General features: G+C 44.8%; 1 pseudogene; it reads left to right on the top strand.

The window, feature by feature from the left end:
• Positions 1-838: 838 nt before the first annotated feature.
• LOC118241319 (pre-mRNA-processing factor 17-like) lies at positions 839-11903 on the top strand (annotated as a pseudogene).
• The last annotated feature ends 3243 nt before the right edge of the window (positions 11904-15146 follow it).

Below are 15146 nucleotides of genomic sequence, written 5' to 3'. Positions count from 1 at the left end.
AAACAACGGCTGAAACGGGAAGCTCCGGTTCAGAGGGAGGTCGCACAGTGGACCAATCGGTGGCTGTTCTGCAGGACGCTCTGGATGACGCAGACTGGGACATATTCCGGCGCAGCGCTGATGATGTCAGCGGGTTTACGGAGGCAGTAGTGGGGTTTATTGAGAAACTGGTGGATGACACGATTCTAAGAGCCACAATCAAGAAGTTTCCCAACCAGAAGCCCTGGGTGGACAAAACCATCCACGAGGCTCTGAATTCTCACACTGCTGCCTACAATGCGGGGATCGTCAGCGGGAACATGGACGAGTACACGACTGCAGCATACAGAGTGCGCAGGGTGGTGAGGGAGGCGAAGCGGCGCTACGGGAGGAAACTAGAGACACAGTTCCAGCAGAGTGGCTCTAGATTCCTTTGGCAGGGACTACAGATGATCACGGACTACAGGAGCCCACCCTCCGGACTGATGAGTGTGGATGAGTCTCTGGCGAACGAGCTAAACACATTCTTTGCTCGCTTCGAGGCTATATCTAGCAGCACTAATGCTAACAACGCAAAGAATGAATACCAGGAAGGCGGCGGGACCTGACGGCATCTGCGGTAGAGTCCTCAAAGCCTACGCAGACCAGCTAGCCCTGGTATTCACCGACATCTTCAACCTCTCCCTGACGCTCGGTATTGTCCCATCCGGCTTCAAGCGATCCACCATCGTCCCTGTCCCAAAGAAACCTCGACCTTCCGGCTACAACCACCACAACCGCTCCACTGATGACACAATTGCACATCTGCTCCACACCACACTGACCCACCTGGACAAAGGGAGGGTAATTATGTTAAAATGCTGTTTGTCGACTACAGTTCAGCATTTAACACCATCATCCCCTTGAGACTCACTACTAAGTTGGAGGATCTGGGACTGTATCCATCCCTGTGCGACTGGATCTCCAACTTCCTAACAGACAGACCACAATCAGTACGGGTGGGCAACTGCATCTCATCCACCCTCACCCTCAGCAGTGCAGCTTCTCAGGGTTGTACCCTAAGCCCCCTGCTCTACTCACTGTACACCTACGACTCCATGGCCACTTCCAGCTCTACCATCATTGTCTAGTTCGCTGACGATACTGTCCTCATGGGTCTGGTGTCGGACAATGATGAGAGGGTCTACCTGGAGGAGATTAAACACCTGGAGAACTGGTACCAGGAAAATAATCTCCTTCTAAAAGTCAGCAAGTTAAAGGAGCTGATTGTCGACTGCAGCAAGAAGCAGATGCGGCACTACCAACCTGTGAGGATCAACGGAGCCACGGTGGAGAGGGTTGACAGTTTCAGGTACCTTGGAGTTCACATCTCGCAGGATCTGTCCTGGTCCCGCCACACCAACTCCCTGGCAAAGAAGGCTCATCAGCATCTTTACCAATTCAGACACAGAAAATGAATCAGCCCAATACAAGTCCCGAGAAAGTAGACCTAGACGCAGTCTCACATCTTCAGCCTTTAAAATCTGGAAGAAAGACGAGTTTATCTGTTCTTAATTCAGCACCTGAGGTCGCCGTCAAGGTATGGTACATGTCGGCTAGCATGTCTGGGTAGCTAACGCTAACTAGCTTACTCGCTAACGGTAGCTCGATTAGCTAGTTAGCTAACCTAGCTAAATAACTTGGTCAGCTAGTTAATGCTACCTAGCTAAATTTTATTTGATGCGAGTTTCCTCGTGTGGTTATGTTTAAAACCTTTATATAGGACTCATATACGGTGACATGAAGTGTGGTGTGCCACCTAAAAGACAACAACGCTAGCGTAACTAAGAATATCATGAAGTAACACAATGTGTAAATAGCTTGCAAATTAGCTAGCTAGGTGGATATCTTAATAATATCCTTCATTAATGTTGCCTAGCTTCGTTATTTCCTGACTTCTTAAATAACCAGCGTTCGTTGGCCATCTAGATTGTTAATTTACTATGTCTTCGTGTTGCAGGAAGATGTTGAGACGGGCACACACATTGATCCCTCACTCAAAGAGCTCCTCTACAGCCCTACTTAAGAAACCATGTTTGCACCCGAGGTAAGGTCACGGTCAAGAGAGTTTATATGTGGTAAAGGAACCATTTCAGTGTTTTGTTTAACGTAAAGCCCCATCCTCTGTGTGTTGTAGTTTGGACCAGTTAATCCATTCAAAACGCAGCAAATGGCTGCGCCAAGGAACATGCTTTCTGGATATGCTGAGCCCGCCCATGTCAACGATTTCATGTTTGAACAACAAAGAAGGACGTTTTCCACTTTCGGTAAGGGACATGCATAGCTTACATTTACTAAAGAGAATTTGTGTCTCAGAATGATTTGATCATGGTGCAATAGCCAGTGTTGTCAGTATTCTCACCACACTAGTTATAGTGAGTATTATGAAATATTCATACTTAGTTTAAATCTTTATTTCTGAGCACGAGATGCTCACTATATTTTAATAGGGTATGCGTTGGACCATCTGTGGACAGCAGTCAAGTCTCATCCAGCAGCTACATAGGAGCAGTGGAGGAAGCAGAGAAAAAGAAAGGTACTAGACATGACCTGGTTTTTCTCTGCTCATTGGTTGCAATTGGTTGTGGGTCTGCCTGAAGCTACAACCACCCCATCCCACCTTCCCTGTTGCTGCTTGGGCAGTTCTTTGCAGCAGTGCACATCTGTTCTCCACAGGGTTGACCGTGTTTGAGTCGGGCCTAAAGAAGGAGAAGAGGAAGCGGGTGAAAGGGGGAGACGCGTCAGAGATCGACAGCTTCTTGGGGCCCTGGGCCAAGTATCAGGATGAGAAGGACGTGGCCAAACCTTCAGAGGTCAGAGTTTGCCCACATGGGTTCCTTACACTCTATGATAATCACTTGGGCTTTTTTGTTTGTTTTTGTTTTTATCTTTGCTTGCTTTGCACCTTTTGGCAGGCTGTCTAATCCAAATTTGTTAGCCGTTACTTCACAACATAAAGGCTAGGTTTAGCCTAGGCAGCGCGTTTATATATAATTTACTGCAATTGCACTTTGAGGATCCCACTCTGTCATATTCTGTTTGATAGGAGGAGCAGAAGGAGCTGGACGAAATCACAGCAAAGAGGCAGAAAAGAGGCAAGAATGAGGAAGAGGCCTTTGCTGAGGAGAAAACCATTCTACACGGTAAGACACATGGCAGCTGTTCCAACCAATTACGCTTCACAGAGTCAGATTTACTTTTGTCCACAGCATGAATTTGTTCAGCTCCCGTTACTTTCTTAAAGCTAGCAGGACTACCATAATCCCTCTCAAGTTTCTCTGATTTTCTTTTTGTTGAAATGGCTAAAAGCCTCTTTCCTCACCCTTTGATGTGTCTTCGCTCCACAGTCAAAGACGCGTATGACTACCAGGGTCGCTCGTACCTGCATGTCCTGCAGGACGTGGACATTAACCTGCGCTTGGCGGAAACACCCGACAAATGTTACCTGCCCAAGAAGCAGCTGCACGTCTGGACCGGGCACACCAAGGTGAGGAGGCATGTGTCTGTTCTTGTGCATTCACATGTGCGCGCATGTTCACATGTGTGCGCATCTGCATTTATGAGTGAGAGTAGACCGACTCTGATTAATTATCTCATGGTGTGCATAATGATGATGGAATGACAAATTAGTTTTGTACATGTATTTGGGAGTGAGAGAGCGAAAGGGAAATGCATTACAGAGGAGGATGCTTTTATGCTTGGTGGGAAATATCCGGAGAAATTACTTGCCTACATGGTGCTGTTTTTGAATGGAAGTATTTTTACGAAGTGGCACAATATGAACAAAATATTAATTTCAGCTATTTTGAATAGAGATTGCACTAATACTTGAGCTGGAATACATCCTGTTTTCAGTTTAGTCTCTAAGAAATTGTTACATTTATATTGGACTTTTCTAGCCAAGGGTGCTTTATAAACTATTTTTAAAAAAGGGAAAGAAGTTGTATACTATAATATACTATAATGTAATTGATTTGTAGATTTATCTTAGAGTGGTACTATGGTCACAAGTATTAATTCAAATGAACCGTGAGTAGTGTATTACATTACAAAGTTAGAATGCATGTCTGTGATTGGTCAGGAAGTTTGAGTAGCTGTGATTTGTTAGAACACAGAGTACATTCACCAGGGCTATCAGCTACAATTAGAGGGCCCTGGACGTATGCAGTGGTTGGGACGTTCATGTGAAAAATACTGCCGTTTGTGACTTGCAGTGTTCTGAAGCCTCAGCCAGTGAGAGAAACACAAACATAATTTTGGTTTTAATTTTGCAGTTAATGAATTGGCTCAAGTCTTGATTAGGATTAGATTTACCCTGTCTCACATAATGTCTGCTTTCAACGTGATTGGTGTTTGCCATTTAGACTTGTGAACTCCTTAGCCTGGTCTGATATTCACTCATGATGTTTTCTGGAGCACTGGAGGTCAACATACCTGTCTCTCTCCTTCTTTTCTTGCTCCTCCTTTCTTCTATCCCTTTCTTTCTTTCTTCATCTCTTCATCTGTGTGTCAGCCTCAGAGCACTTCCTTTATTTTAGCAGGTGTCAGAATGTTGATTTGAGATCAGCTCCCCCACATTCTTTTCTGTTCCCAGTGCCAATCCCAAGTCCAGAACCTTGGAGCTGTTGATGTCTGTTGGAGTCACATCGTATTGGCATCTAAACTTTGAATGTGAATACATTGTGTGATGTCAGTTATGTCTGTGTGAAATCAAAAATGTTTGCACTTAAGCTAGCAAAGCGAGCTTGCTGTTGAAATGCCCCCATTTTAAATACAATATGTACAGAAAACCGGTCAGGGTGCTACTGAAGTTAGTAGAGCACTTCAGTACCCGTGTCAAATCCTGATGCTTCTGTTACCACTTCTCCACTGTTCGTTATGGTGTAAAAAGCATCAGTCCAGGCTCATTCTATTAACGGTGGGAAATGTGGTCAGCACTGGGTGCAGTCATTCATTCCTTGAAAACACTCTCGTTTTAGTTTATCCACGCAGCCACAGAATAATCAGGACGCAGCTCTCAATTAAGGCAGCACTGAACATTACATTTGTCGGCCATGACGCCAGTGTGCGAAAGAGTAGAAGCTAACCTCGTGGCCCTTGTAAATGGCTCTTGAAAGCAGGTGGTGTTTAATTGCACATGAAGTGCACACACACAGTTGGCTCATCTCCTCTCCACTCCACCTTCCACTCGTAGGGTGTCAGCGCCATTCAGTTGTTTCCTGGGTCTGGCCACCTGCTTCTCTCCTGCTCTATGGACTGTAAGATCAAGGTAGGTTTTATCCCTCACACTCAGACTTATTGAGCATGCCTCTGGGGAAAACAAAGTGGTGTTCATTCTGATGGCTGTTTCTGAGGATGGTGGGTGGTGGGGGGGTTCACAAATCGTTTTTCTAAGCAATTACTCTTTGTCTGTAATTGTTTTTCATAAGCATTCACTATTCTAAGTATCGGCAGGGATGTGTTGCATAATGCTGAATACCTACGCCTAACAGGCTCCTGAACGTGGGTAATCAGTGACGAATATGATCATTTATTTAATTTATGTAGTACGTTTCTCACTGTTAAGGCCACTTTGCAATAGCAATAATAATAATGTTACAAATTAGTGGTCGACCAATTAATCAGCAAATTAAATGCCATTTTGTGACAGTCGGCTTTAGCTGATCTCCCCCTCTCCACCCTTCACCCCAGTGGCAAAGTTAGTTTTAGAATTGCCTTTGGAAATTGTTGCATTTTTTTTCTAATTTAGTTGCTACATTTTTTTTTAATCAGTGCACTACACAGTGCACATCTACAACAGAGATAATGCAGACAATAACAGTGTTAAATATTCATTTAAATTCTGCAATTTTTGGTCGCATTTGTTTGTTAATATTAAATTGATGTATTTTATAAGGTGCAAAAAGTTATACCAGTATTATATATTGCCCATCTGCCTCCCTACTCTCTAAATATTACCATCAGCCATTGAAAATCTTATAGCAGTTGCCCTCTAATACGAATAAAATAAGTTACAGATAGCTGGGTTCTATACTTAAGATGAGTGATTTTTACTTTTGCAAAATAAATTGTTGCTACATGCAATATCTGATCCCTACCCATTCAAGAAACGTTTGGAAGCCTGTATAAGGAGAGCTGAATAATGGCAAAACAGACTTGTACTGTGCTTGGCTCTTTTTAGAAGTGTTCCTGACTGGATGTCAGTTATTTTCAGATACCCTTAGACAAACATATAGATATATCATAGTCAGTAGTGGTCAATACTGCCTGTAGTAGCAGCTATGGGTTTTGTGAAACAAATCCCTGGACAGTTCACTCCGTATGGGCGGCTCTGCACAGAGGACAGCAAAGCAGAGTTCAAATGTTGGGTCATCTTCATAATTTGGAGCATTTTGTTCTTGGCCCACTCTGCAGTGTGATTAATTTGGTCTATTTGCCCTAGCTTGCTGATTGCCTTTGCTTTCTTCAGCCATGCTAACAATCATTTCAAATTGCTGAAAGCAGAATTTAAGAAGAGATCATGGATGTGTCCACCAGCCAACCCACGCAAACATTTATGCACTGTTTCCTGGGAAGAAATTTTAGCACTGCTTCCAGTTTCTGCCATTTGTCATATCTGTGTTGCATGGGATTTAAAGCTCTTTTTTCCTTTTGTAGCTTTGGGAAGTCTACAGTGACAGGAGGTGCTTACGGACATTTATTGGTAAGAAGGGGTGTTTCCTGAGTAGCTGTTGCATAATCCAGATAGCTCTTGACTCCATCTTAGAGCGCTGTTGTAAAAGGACATTTAGGGCACAAATTTTAAAGGAAAAGAACTCAGGTTTGCAATGTACCTGCAGAAAGATCTGGTGCTCCAGATGAATATAGTGATGTTATTTTTGTTTGCACCTCGAGGCAGAGAATTGATGAGACTGACCTTGAGAACATGAAAGGCTCTCAGAACACGGTGCCCTCTGATCAATGTCTCTCCCTCTTTCCCTGCTTCCCTCTGTCTCTCCCTCCTCTGTTCTCTTTATTGAGCTTTGTCAGATACCACCAGAATGTTTTTGCTTGTGTTATGGTTTCATGAGGGAGCGTGCAGGTAACGTGTACAGAATCTTCTGATGTTTTCCCAGCCTATAGACGAAGTGGAGTTGAAACAGGCTTTTCCACTGGTCCGGTTGTGCTTGTCGAGATGCAGCCATCGTGTATTATTCAACAGTGAGCGCATGGTGGAGAAAACCACAGAGACAGTCCCTGACAGGCAGATGTGGAGAGGGCTGTTAAAAAGGGTGGACAGGGAGTGAAGTGTGAACGTGCATCAGAGCACAGATGCATTAACTCTGCACACTTGTCTGCAGGATCAAAACGGATGTCATGAACATCAGCGTCAATAGCAACAGCTGAGTATGTTCTGTCGCTAATTAGAATTATGCAGATGCCCTCGTGCTAATTGGTGACTGCCAGCCCTCATTAGCACGGCTTGTCGGCCTGTTCCTTCAGTGCTAGCTTTCTTCTTGAAGTGCTGCTAGATTGTGCTGCCACGTGTGGCTGCAGTGAACGCAGATCTTGGCTCTTGGCCGTGCTTGGCCCTTTGTTTCCGCTGAGGTGAGAGGGAGGCGGTTGCCGGGCGATCGAGCCCTGCAGCATGAGCACTGGCTCACTGGAGGTGTCGTTAAGGGGTCCCTGCTACCCAAGCCAGTATCTGTGGGGCACCGCCCCGGTTACATTCGCCAGCTGTTGCGGAAACCCCTCCAAACCAGTGCTGGGTGGTCCACAGCAAGTTTTATCTCATAACTGTCACACATGTTCCATGTACAAAGAGAAAAGAATAGAGCAGGATACTCTGTCGGTGTATCTCTCTCTTTCGCGTTCTCTCTCACATGTACTATCACATTATACTTCTTGTTCTCATGTCATTTTCCGCTGGTGATCTCAGTCTACCTTATTATATGTGCTTGTCCGGGACACAACAGTGTCAGAACAGATGAAGGCAAATGCTAATGGCTTGCTTTCTCCATGGCCCTTCTCCTTGCTGCAGGTCACAGTAAGGCAGTGCGCGACATCTGCTTCAACAACGCTGGAACTCAATTCCTCAGCGCCGGTTACGATCGCTACCTCAAGCTGTGGGACTCTGAGACAGGTGAGCACCACGCACACACCTTTTGGAGACCAACCTGTTTTCTGTGCCTCCCTAGCTTCCAAGTGTTTCTCTCACATTGAGTTGGCATGCAACTTTTCTGTAGTTGGGGTCTTTAAAGAAGAGCACTCTGCCAGTTGTGTCTCTGTACAGACGGGAGTCTCCTTCGCCAGCATATACTCGTCCCTTCTCTCTGCTCCTCCACTAGGAGGAGCCACTCGTACAGGGTGCACAGGGTTGTTCTTGGGTCAGATTCTGAAACCGGATGTGGAGTAACTTGCATCGCTGTGCTTTGATCAGTGCCATCCGTGTCTGAGCTTAGGATTCACTCACTCAGGCGGCCTGCTTCCTTTCCACCCCGTACTCCTCTGGGGAGAGGAGTGCACCTCCTGTGTGCTGAAAGAGGTTGAGGGGTGGAGGATGTTGGTGTGCGCTGGCCACTCTGACAGAATTCCTTCTGCCTTCAGGTCAGTGCATCTCCAGGTTCACTAACAGGAATGTCCCCTACTGTGTAAAGTTTAAACCAGACGAGGACAAACAAAACCTGTTTGTTGCCGGAATGTCGGACAAGAAGATTGTGCAGGTAAGCTATATGCATGCATGGGGGGGGGGGGGTGTACGTGTGCACATGCCTGAGATAGACTGCCTAAGACTGTCCTTAGCGTTCATCTTGCTGTTAGTTTTTAGGTGTTAGACTGTCCACACATTCATGCTCGCACATCCCCAAACCCACACCCAAGAGAAGCCTTGGTTACTCTCAGTAAATCTGAAGACAGGACCTTATTTCATGCTCTGTGCTTCCCTCAATAGAAGGAGAGAGTGTTTGTGTGTGTGTGTGTGTGTGTGTGTGTGTGTGTGTGTGTGTGTGTGTGTGTGTGTGTGTGTGTGTGTGTGTGTGTGTGTGTGTGTATGTGTATGTATGTGCAATGTGAGGAGGGGTACTGAAGGATGGATAGATTCACATGAGGGAGAAGTTGAGGAGGAGAGTGAATGAGTGCAGTCCTTCAGCAGCAAACATGATGGGAGTAAATAATCAAAGCTGAAAAACTACTCACCTCTCCTTCCCTCAGCCTCCAGCTCCATCTCATCAGTCTCTGTCACAGGCAGAGACCAAAAGTCATTATCTGATCTGCTACCGTAGGGATACATTAGAGTGTGTGTGTGTGAGTGTGTAGAATAAAGCCCTGTTCCTGCCCCGCTGTCACCTACCTAGTGGGACATCCGCTCTGGGGAGGTGGTGCAGGAGTATCACCGATGGTACTTGAATTAATTTTCTGGATAAAAAGTAAACTTGGAGCTTCCATTGTAAGTAATTAGTCATTTTTGTCAGAAAATGTTATCTAAAACCAATATCACTTCAAGGCAGGCAGTACAGTTCTCTTGGAGAATATATTAATCTGATTTGTTAGTAGTGTAATGGATCAAGGAGAACATGAACTTTTTCACATTGTCATTAGCTATGAGACATTAATTTGCTCTTAACTTCTGTGCGACATTGCCTTTTGATGAATTTTCACATCAATACACTGTCTTAACTGTTTAAATCTCCACTTTCTGGAGATTTTCTTTTTTTTTTTTGAGTCACTCCACACTGACATGTGCTCCCTAGGTGGTGAGACGGATGAGGATAAGACTGGACTGCAGTATCATTGTCTTACAAGCTACATTTTTCTCAGTAGATTTTGTAGCTTCTGCCAGTATTTGCATTTTGTAGTCTGGGAAGGGCTACAAAACCCACTGTCTCTCTTTGGGGTAGGAAAGATGATAAATTTACCTTCTTTGTCAACAGAGTGGCACTGGCTAATCAGGAGTGTTTAGTTACACAGCCAGAACAGAAAGAAAAGGAGGAAAACCACAATAAAATAAGTTTGAGGCTCAAATATTTAAAAATGTAGCTCCACATCATTTGCACTTGTTTGTGTAGGTCTAGTGGTCCGGTCTGCTTCCTCTACACCATAGTTTGGTGCTAAACATTAAATGCACTCACGTTGCATGAACTGAAGGTGTCTGGTTTTCATCAATACCTGCTCTCGTTTTTTTAGGGACATTCCAGTGGATTTCAAGTACATTGCGGAGCCCAGTATGCATTCGATGCCTGCGGTGACGTTATCACCCAGTGGTGAGTGTGCTTTTGCTTGGGCATTGCTTCACTGGTACAATACCTCCTCTGCATGCACATGCACACACCCACTTTCCTTTCCACTTTCAGACTTCCATTAAATTCTTTGTCCCCAAAGTGAGTAGTTGTGCGCATTTTTTGCCTTTCAAATGTTATTTTTCGATTCCATTTCTCTTTCCCCCAGTGTCTCATGCGAAGTTCTCAGATTTTGTTTTTACACATCTTGTTTCCTTCCTGGTAGTGCATGATTTATGGAAATCTTACGTACTCTCTCACTCACATAAAGACCAAACTGTAGGAAGGAAATGGAAAAGAGGCAGAAAAATGAACTCTTCCTCACCTCTCTTCCCTTATTCTTTCTTTTCTTTTTCTCCTGCTCATGAGTAAATAGCCTTCTAAATGTTTTATTTATTTATATATATTAGTCTATTTTCTTTTGTTTTCAATTTCTATTTTCCTTGAAAGCGTGCATTGAAGGGCTTGGGCCCGTACGCCGTTAGGGGGAGCCAAGCAGGCTGGTGCAAGTTTTAACTGACTATGCAGTGGGCCTAATGTGGGGCTCATGCAGACTGAGAGGGGAGCCGCCGAACACACGATAGATAAAAAGCAGCTGTTTTGCGGCTGAAGTACGCACTCGAGTGCCAACTCGAGCGTTCACTCGAGCTGATCAAAGGGATCGCTACTTCAGTGGCCAACGCCACCTTTGATCTCGCTGACAGCCACGTGTATCAAGGCAGGTGAAGGTTGCTTTTTTCTCCTCCGTCACACGTGTTTGTTCTCTTTTGAGGGGGATTTTGTGTGCTGATCTGCCTTTGCCTTACTCTTCACGTGGGCAGACGTCTGAGTTGAGAGCACATCAGATACTCAGCTGGCTTTAGAAACAGCCCTGCTACCATTACAAAGTTTAGTTCACCACTGCACAGTTTTGAACTGGATATCTTTATCTGTATGTCTGCTTGCTTTCTTGTAGGCAAATGGCTAGCCTGTCAGTCCATGGATAATCAGATCCTGATATTCGGAGCCCAGAATCGGTTCAGGCTCAACAAGAAGAAAGTGTTTAAGGGCCACATGGTTGCCGGGTATGCCTGCCGGGTGGACTTTTCTCCTGATATGAGGTAAGTGCTCTCCTCAGTCACATGACTCTCTTTCCAGTAATGGATCTACCGTAAGTCTATAGTGGACGCAGTATCATTGTGCTGTGCTGCCATAATGTGCTTGTCTCATCGCCCCCAACTGTAGTTATGTGGTGTCTGGTGATTCTGACGGGAAGCTGGTACATCTGGGACTGGAAGACCACCAAGCTGTACCACCGAATCAAGGCACACGACAAGGTGTGCATCAGCGCCCTCTGGCACCCCCACGAGACCTCCAATGTCATCACCTGCGGCTGGGACGGACAAATCAAACTCTGGGACTAACAAGACAAGAGGGGAAAGGAAGGGGAAGAGCCGGTGGAAGAGTGAGCCTCAACAGCAGAGAGAGGAGACAGTCAGGTTGCTCCATTTAACCCCCCACCATGGTCTTTACTCAGCTGAGCAGCTTTAGCGTCTGCTCCTTAGCAGAGAGTGGCTCAGTTCTCCAACCCTTGCTGTTTCACTGAAGTATTTTATATTCTAGGCTTTGCTCAGTGCTGTGTGTGAATACTGAAGTTTATTGACTGGCATCCAGTCCTGATTTCTAGTGTAATTCCCCGCCCCCCCCTCCCCGCATATGGGCCTTTTAAATTCTCTTCTATATTTTCATTTCATTATTAAGGAGTCATCCAATGCTAAAGCCGTGCATATCAGCACTTCAGTTCAGCGTGAGGCATCTGTTTCTAAGTGTAATAAAACATTTTGTACATCAGTCTGTTTGGTATCACTGGTGATCAGAATCAGACATGGCTGACAGCACAAGGGGTTCTCATTTGTATATTTGATGTAAGTTGTCTCTATCCTCTGACTACGTTGTATGGGCTAAGCAAATGAATCACCATGGCCAGTTCCTCTCCTCTAACCTGGTCTAACTGGATCTGATCAATATTATAGTTGGTTTACATGCAGCTGATATTTTAGGATGATTTTGGCCCTCATTTTCTAATCATCTGAAATGGGACAAATGTGTACAAAACATCTTTGTTTCCAGGCTGAAAGTGCTATAAATAATTTTTCTAGAAGACATTTGGCAGTTTCTGCCCAAACTTCACTATGGCCTTTAAACAAGCTGATAGCAAACAGCCAACACAAAGCTAAAAGCAGATTAATAACACGGGACTGGGAGGCACTAATCTGCCTCGTGTCATGAATCTACTGATGCAGTGACAAACTGCATTGCTTCCTTTTGATGATAAACATGCCTGATTCTCAAAGGCAAGTCAAATTTCCTTTGGACGGCGAACGTACTTTGTGCACCACAATCAGATGATGATTTTTTGTTTGCTTGTCTTTGAACAAGAGGAGTCAAGGTGAGACTGCTAGTGCAAAGCCCCTATTTTGCACTCCTTTCTTATGCCACTTTCATTCCCTGTGAGTGCAGTTCATTTACTCGTTTGTTTGGTTTAATTAAGTGCCCAGAGTTCTGGCTTCAGTGAGGAGCAGATGCCTCGTTGGAAGCTATATAACCAGGCATTTGACTTATAAAGGGGGAGACTGCTTTGTAAGTGTGAAAGGCTGGGTTCTATAGTTTTTTGTTTTGTTTTTACACATAGGAGACCATAGTACTGAAAGCGAAAGCACATGAACGCGCTTAAGCAAGCACGGCTTATGTCTCTCACGCACGCATGCACATGCAAGGGAAGTCAACTTCCTGGGTCTCATCCATAATTTATCACGTCACTGTATTCTGATGCAGCAATGTCAAACCATTTCTATGTAGTCAGCTAATATTTCAGTGAAGCTTTATGTGCTGATGGTGATGATACTAAAAAAAATTCTCCCCAAGGATGAGGGAGGGAACATTTGTCCAAGCAGTCTGCGTCGACAGCCCAGGGGCTCATTCTCCTGTGCTCTCTGACCAACCTTCTTAAATCGCAGGACCGCTCTGTAGTCAGCTGTGTGTCTCTTAGATTTTGACCATACCAGAGACAAAACTAGTCTGCTGTGTTCGGTTTGAGCTCTTTTCCTGCCTGTAGCTCTATTCCAACCTCATTACTTCTTTTATTTTGAGCCTGTTCATTTGCCTGCCAGCCAAGACTCGCTCACCCTGTGTCTCTCAGAATGAAGGGTCATCGTTCTCGGACCAGATTCTTCCGATAAGAGGCGGAGGGTCAAACGCCTGACCAGTAGCCAGCAGTAGACGGGCTCTCTCCCGCGGAATCTTTTCTAACTGCGTCGCTGACCCTCTGGAAATAATGCAACCTTTACATAAAACACTGCTGAGCGCTTAGAAGCACTTATAGCCCCCCTTTGTCCTCATCTTTTTCCCTACAAAGGATGATGCAGCTCTGCCATATGAAAACAGCACTACAGTGAACAGGCCAAACTGTCAAATCTGAACACATCTGGTTGCAACTTTTGGCCTCAAAGTTTACTTTGGTCAGCACAGCTGCCATGCCCTTCTGAACAATGTTCCCCTTAATTCAAATTCGTGCCAGGCAAGTCGATCTCCCTGCGGAGCGTAACGTGTGTTGACCCACCCCAGTATATAAGTGCTGCTTGTGTTGTGTAGGTTCCTCTGAAGAAAGAGGCGTGGCTTTGCGGAGACAGTGTAGCTGCGTTAGAGACTGAAATGTGCACGCTCATGTTCTCTCAGCAGGCTAAACCAATAGCGCACCACGTTTGGCTCGTCCCCGCCCACCTCGAACCCCGCCCAATGCAGGTGGACCTCGAGAAGCAGGAGGCCTACAGAATGCAAAACTCCTTCCAGGACCAGATTCTCTAGAATCTTCCATTCCGCACTCTCCATGTCTACCTTCAGCACATCCACCTGTGAGGAGAAAGCATGCAAACAAGCATTCACTTCATCAGTGATTCATCGTGGACTAACAATCGCACTGCATATGATTCTTTTGTCTGACTGTTGGCAGGAAACCAGACAAACAACAGCTAAACTTCGACTGCTGAGATCCCTTGCCTCATTATTTCTCATGCATTCAGGACTTTCATTAAAAAGGTTCAGCCTGCTGCTGCCTGAGTGAAGATTAACTGTTAACTCCAGACGGGTGTTTCACACACACATGAATTGAAGTGCATTCCCTCTTTCTCCATCTTGTGTCCAGCTAGAACACTCCCTAGTCCAGTTCTAAGACAATGGCTCATGTTGTCTGCAATTTTAGAAGTTGTCTGAGCCAGTTAAAGTAACTTAGGTCCTCAGTCCAGATTGTTTTTTTTACATTAATCTCTCTACAGAGAAATGATTGTGTAAATGATTGGTGATTCATCTTGCATTCTGAGTTCATCTGGTACGTTGCTGCTGCTTTTACACCCTGACTCAATGTTTATTAAAGCGATGGGGTCAAAGGACTTTCTCTTTTGACTGCCTGCCCATTATAATAATTAAAGCACAAGTTCTTTATTATATCCTGCATTAAAAAATTAATACATCTTCTTGAGCACTTGAATAAATTAAAGGTCCCTAGTGTTCCACCTGTTTTTGTTGTTTAAGTATAAGCAGATAAGTTTGAATATAACCCCTGAAAAGGGTTCTCTCCTCCACAGGCACCAAGTTGTGCTTTTAATTTGTCGACTAATTATCAAACCCCTGATGACCTGAATGAAATGAGGAATTCAATGTCTTTTTCTTTTTTTCTCAAACTCCAGCTTTGTCTGCACTTGTTCAGTTGGACAGGAATGGGGTGTTTCATGCTGGCTAATTAACATTTAGGGAACACTAAAGAAGCTATTTGGGAATGCAACCCTTTGGCGGGACATTAATGATCTAGCTTTAATTACACTCTCATCAACGTGCGTATAT

Source organism: Electrophorus electricus, chromosome 1 (assembly GCF_041902795.1).
Source record: "Electrophorus electricus isolate QZ-2024a chromosome 1, ASM4190279v1, whole genome shotgun sequence".
In the NCBI taxonomy this organism is placed as follows: Eukaryota; Metazoa; Chordata; class Actinopteri; order Gymnotiformes; family Gymnotidae; genus Electrophorus; species Electrophorus electricus.
This window is presented reverse-complemented; position numbering and strand designations above follow the sequence as displayed.